This window comes from Chrysochloris asiatica, unplaced genomic scaffold, assembly GCF_000296735.1.
Source record: "Chrysochloris asiatica unplaced genomic scaffold, ChrAsi1.0 scaffold00167, whole genome shotgun sequence".
Taxonomy (NCBI): Eukaryota; Metazoa; Chordata; class Mammalia; order Afrosoricida; family Chrysochloridae; genus Chrysochloris; species Chrysochloris asiatica.
Window position 1 is genome coordinate 5,428,546 of NW_006408685.1, and position 5,991 is coordinate 5,434,536.

The following is a 5,991-nucleotide window of genomic DNA, read 5'->3' on the forward strand; positions in this document are numbered from 1 at the left end:
GTTCCACCCAATCATTTAATGGGAGTTACAAGACTATGGATAAAAGAATCATTTCAAGTAAATTCACTGTATGTTTCCTAAAGTATTGCTACAAAATAATCGAAATATGAATGAAAATATTAAAATTTGAACCTACTGTTTCTGAACATATCCTTCATCTAGGTCTATACACTTCTAAAGGTGATGTTTCCATCTATCTAACCTTTCCTTGAAGAATTCTGTGATGATAGATTTGTTGTTGTTGAGTGCAGTCCAGTAGGTTCTGACTCATAGCAACCCTGTATAGGGTTTTCAAGAAGCAGCTGGTAGACTTCACCTGACAACCTTCAGGTTAGCAGGTGTTGTTGTAAAGTGCCGTCGAGTAGATTCCGACCCATAGCAACCCTGTACAGAGTTTCCAAGCAGCAGCTGATGAGCTTGAACCACCGACCTTGCAGTTCAAACGACTTTGCAGTCTGACGCATTAATCCACAACGCCACACCAGGACTTCTAAAACGGCAGTTTTGCATTCTTGAGTGACTCAAATTGTTTTTCTTTTAAATGTTCTATGAGTTTGGGAAGCAAAAACAAGTCTGAAGGGGAAACATCAGGATGATGGAGTAGGTTTCGAAATGAAATTCTTTAATGACAGCCCTTGTTACCCTTGAAGAAAGAGGAGGTGCATTATCAGTCGAGATAGAACAAAATTCCTCAGTGCAATTTTCCTGGCGTTTTTCTTATCAGTGCACTTTTCAATTTTCTGAATACTTCTTCATAATAAGCCCCCATGATCATCCTGTGTCCTTTGAGATAATCTAGCAAGATCACCTCTTCGGAATCCAAAAAACAGTCTCCATAGCCTCTGAGCGGACCTCTTTTCCTTGAATTTAACTCAGCCAGTAGATCCCCTCAGAAGGCACTATTCTGATTGAACTTTGCTCTCTGGGTCATACTGGTAAATCGAACAGTTGACCCCAGTTATGATTTTTCCATAAAATCATCCTCATTAACTTCGATCATGCATAAAATTTTGGCACCAGTGGAGCTTAAAACTTGCAGAGGTCAAAATGTTTGCTTAAGATTGAAAATGTTGAACCATATCACTAGCTACATTATCAATGGTAGTTCTATGGACTTCCACCAGTGTCTGGACTTCAGTCACAATTTCATCATTCATTGAGATCTCTTGGCACATCTTTGAGGTCTTCCCAACCTGCCTTAAAATGCTTGGTCCTTCTAAAAAGGGCTTTATGTAGGGTAGCATTTATGTAAACCCATTGCAGTTTCAACATTTTGGGAAGATCTTCGCTTGAATTTTATTAAAATTTTTCTATTAACCCTAACCACAAAATTGGTTTTATCCATTTATCCATAGCACAAAAAAGTATACTTTCTTTCTTCTTCTTCTTCTTCTTTTTTTTTTTTTTTTTGAAGGTACTCTAATATGACTAAGATGACTAAGACAAGTACATTACTGAGAGAACTTGTCTTCCGCTCTCCATTGATTGCAAAGACATGTTTAAACATGTTTTGTCTGGAATAAACCTGAGTATGTATAAACTGAAACCCTATTAGAATAATTTTATACTTACTCTGGTATGCATGGTATGCATACGTTGTTGCTAAGTGCCACTTAGTCAGTTCCAACTCATAGTGACCCTGCATAGAGTTTTCAAGGAGTGACTGGTGGGTTTGAACTACAGACCTTGTGGTTAGCAGTCTAATCCTTATCTTAGAGAGTCAAACCAGTAATCTGGTATGCATAGGAGAGGGCTTCAAAAAGTGCATGGGAAAATTCCATTATCTTTTATTTTTATTTATTTATTATGAGCTCTGGTAGTGTAGTGGTTATGAATCGGGCTATGAACCACAAGGTCAGCAGTTCGAAACTACCAGTTGTTCCGCGGGAGAAAGATGAGGCTTTCTACTCCCGTAAAGATTTACAGCCTTGGAAACCCTGTACAGGGTCGCTATGAGTCGGAACCGACTGTAAGGCACATAACAACAACAACAACAACATTTTTAAATAAATGTTTTATTGTGAATTATGTGATAGTTTACATGGGAGACCACTGGTTTTCATTCTATCATATATTGTTTTATTGCCATAGTTACAATCCCATCCATGCATCATCAACCAACCAAAGGGTATACCCTGCAAGCCTGCCCCCCACCCCCCGCACCCCTGTCATCAGCACACAGCCCCTATCCCTCTCTGGATCTCAAGTCACCAGCCACTCCATCTCTCCGCGTCATGGTCTCTGCCTCCACCTCAGGCGTCACTGCTTCTCTGGGTAGGGTCCTGCTCTCCACTCTTCTCCATTGATGGTCCCAGGGCCCTCTGATCCTACACTAAAAAGTTAATCACTCCCCTCCTTGCTGTAAAATGTCCACCTTTACATTTCCATCCCTCACAATCCGTCCTGATAACAATTATTCACTATTGCATCACAAGAGACCCATCTGCATTTCATTTCATCAGCCTTTCCTAGACAGGTTGGATACTATTCACCAGAGACTCTACCTTCCTTGATGCCCTCTGGATCTAGGTTCCCTCTTGAAAGCTTGCAAGCCAGTCACTTCTTACCTTTGTAGCCTCACACACACACACACATTTTGGGTAGCCAATGTCCAAGTTGCCCATCCCTATCTACTCTTTATGTGGATGAGGTGAGAATGATTCTTGCAGTAAGGATTTGTTTCCTCTTTTGAGCTACTGCATCCATAGGTGTAGGTCAAGTTCATCAAATTGTATCAGATGATTTTTTTCCTCTTCTTTCTTCTTCGGGTTGAGCTCTGATCATGCAGTCATTGGAGCCAGGTCAAGTGGGTATTATCTACAAGTGTAGGTGTTCGTCCATCTATTGGCTCTCTTCTTACCGGCTGCACACTTCACTCTCCACTCTAGTCCTCTGTGGCTGTGTCACTGACTCTGAGGTCATGAGTCCCGAGGTCTTACCACACTGTTGGCTGACCAGGTCTCCACCCGGGTTCACAGGAGTCTGTTAAACATTGTAGGGCTTAGCTCGCAGCTTCGTTGCTGTTTTTCCCTCACTTCCAGTTATGGGTGACATGTGTGGTCGCCAATCAGAGCATGCATTCCCATTGCGTCTTAGTCTTGGAAGAGGATTTGCACTGAGGGGACCTGACCACTTGCCCTGATGTCTCCTGGGCAAGCAACTTGCTTGTTCTTGTAGTAACACTCCATCTGCCTCTATTGTTTTCTATTTTTCCTGTAAGTCTTTCTTTCAAGAAGTATCTTCTGTTTTTCTATCTGCTCCAGGCTGGTCTGCTCATCCTTTCAAGTGGAAATTTCCCATCTCTGAAGGTCTGGATGTGGTTCAGGCTTCCACCTATAGTCTTATGTAATGGAGAGGCTCCTTAGGCAACCTCCTTCACTGGGCACGTTGTACCCTCACTTTAGGTATTCTAATCAGTTATAGGCAGAAGATGGACTTATACAAGCTTTCTATGGTGATATTTCTGGCTATTCCTTTCTCTCCCCCTCCAGTGTCTATTTTACAATATAATGCACGGAAAACCAAGATTCAAAAGACAGCCAAGCACCTTAACATTTTTCCCTGCTTTCCCCCCTTCCAACTATGTCCCAATCTCTGTAACACAGAACCCTGTTGTTCCAAGGTTGTACCTACGTCATTATATACCTCTGTCCCATTTAGCTCATTCAAACCTGCCTAATTGTTCTTCCATCTGCTTTGTACTTCCATTCCCCTCTCCTTTCTTGTATATTGCCCCCCTCCCCAACACCCACACTGTCCTATGTCTATTCCTTGCACTCTGCTCCACCTTCCCCTCCCTCCCCTAACCCTACCCCTACGTCCCAGCAACCAGCTAAGAATCCACTTTGGTGGATTAGTGTGAGTTCTTTTTCTTAGTCTTTTACAGTAGTGGTCCTAGGCAGTATTTCTCCTTCTGTGACTGACTAATTTCATTCAACATAATGTCCTTAAGGTTCACCTATGTTAGGTAGTGGCATGTAGCTTCCTTGTTGTTTTTCAAGGTAGCATGATATTTCAAGGTAGCATGATATGTACCACAGCTTGTTTATACATTCTTCAGTTGATGGGCACTTTGGCTGTCTCCATCTTTTTGCTGTTGTAAATAGTGCCGTTGTGAACATTGGTGTGCATATATCTTCCCGAGCTGTGGCTCGTTTTTCTTGTGGGTAAATACCAAGTAGAGGAATTGCTGGATCGAATGGTATTTCTATTTTCAACCTTCTGAGGAAGCGCCATATTGCTTTCCAGAGAGGTTGGACCATTTTGCAGTCCCACCAGCAATGCAGGAGTTTCCCAGTCTCTCCACATCCCCGACAGCATTTATTGTCAATTTTTTTTTTTAATCTTTGCTGATATTGCTGGTGTGAGATGACATCTCATTGTTGTTTTGATTTGCATCTCTCTAATGGCTAGTGATCATGAGCATTTCTTCAAATGTTTGTTGGCTGCCCGGATCTCCTCCCTGGTGAAGTGTCTGTTCATATCCTGTGCCCATTTCTTTATCGGGTTATTTGTCTTATTTTTGTAGATGTGTAGTATTTTCCTATATATTTTAGAAATAAGTCCCTTATCTGATATGTCATTGAAAAAGATTTTTTCCTAGTCTGTAGGTTCCTTTTTACTCTTTTGGTGAAGTCTTTTGATGCACCTAAGTTTGTAATTTTTAGTATGTCCCACTCATCTATTTTGTCTATTTTTGTTTGTGTACTTTTCAAAATGTGTGGCAGTCTGTATATGCCCTGAATTAGCACCTTCATGTTTGTCCCTATTTTTTCATTGATGATCTTCATAATCTTGGGATTCACATTTAGATCTTTAATACATGTTGAGTTCGTTTTTGTATAGGGCATGAGACAAAGGTCTTGTTTCAGTCTTTTGCATATCGCTTTCCAGTTCTGCCAGCACCATTTGTTAAAGAGACTGTCTCTTCCCCATGCAATGTGCCTAGGCACTTTGTCGAAAATCATTTGGCTGTAAGTGATTGGGTTAATATCTGGATTCTTGATTCTGTTCCATTGATCGATGTCTCATTCATTGTACCAGTACCAGGCTGTTTTGACCACCGGAGCCATGTAGTAAAGTTTGATATCAGGGAGTGTGAGACTTACAACCTTGTTCTTCTTTTTAGAAATGCTTTGCTTATCCTGGGTCTCTTTCCTTTCCATGTAAATTTAGTAATTGTCCTATCCATCTCTGAAGAATGTTGTTGGAATCTGGATTGGGATTGCATTGTATGTGTAAATTGCTCTGGGTAGTATCGACATTTTCATGATGTTGAGTCTTCCTATCCAAGAACATAGTATGTTCTTCCACTTCTGTAAGTCTCTTTTGGTTTCTTGTAGTAGTGCTTTGTAATTTTATTTGTATATGTCCTTTGTTTCTCTGGTTATGTTTATTCCTAAATATTTAATCCTTTGAATGGCTACTGTAAATGGTATTGCTTTCCTAATATCCTTTTCATCGCTATTGCTGTTGCTATAGAGAAATCCAATTGATTTTTGCATGTTAATCTTATACCCTCCCACTTTGTTAAATCTTTCGATAAGGTCTAATAGTTTTTTTTTTTTACTGAGTCTTTGGGGTTTTCTATGTATAGGATCATATCATCTGCAAATAAGGAGAGTTTTACTTCCTCTTTGCCAATGTGGATGCCTTTAATTTCTTTATCGTGCCATATAGCTCTGGCTAACACTTCCAGCACAATATTGAATAGGAGCGGTGATAAAGGGCATCCTTGTCTGGTTCCTGTTCGCAGGGGGAAGGCTTTCAGTTTCTCACCATTGAGCTTGATGTAGGCGCTTGGTTTTGTAGATATGCTCTTGATTATGTTGAGGAATTTCCCTTCAATTCCTACTTTGTTGAGTGTTTTTATCAGGAATGTATGTTGGATTTTGTCAAATGCCTTTTCTACATCAATCGATATGATCATGTGGTTCTTTTCCTTTTTCTTATTTGTATGATGGATTACACTGATTGGTTTCCTGATGTTGA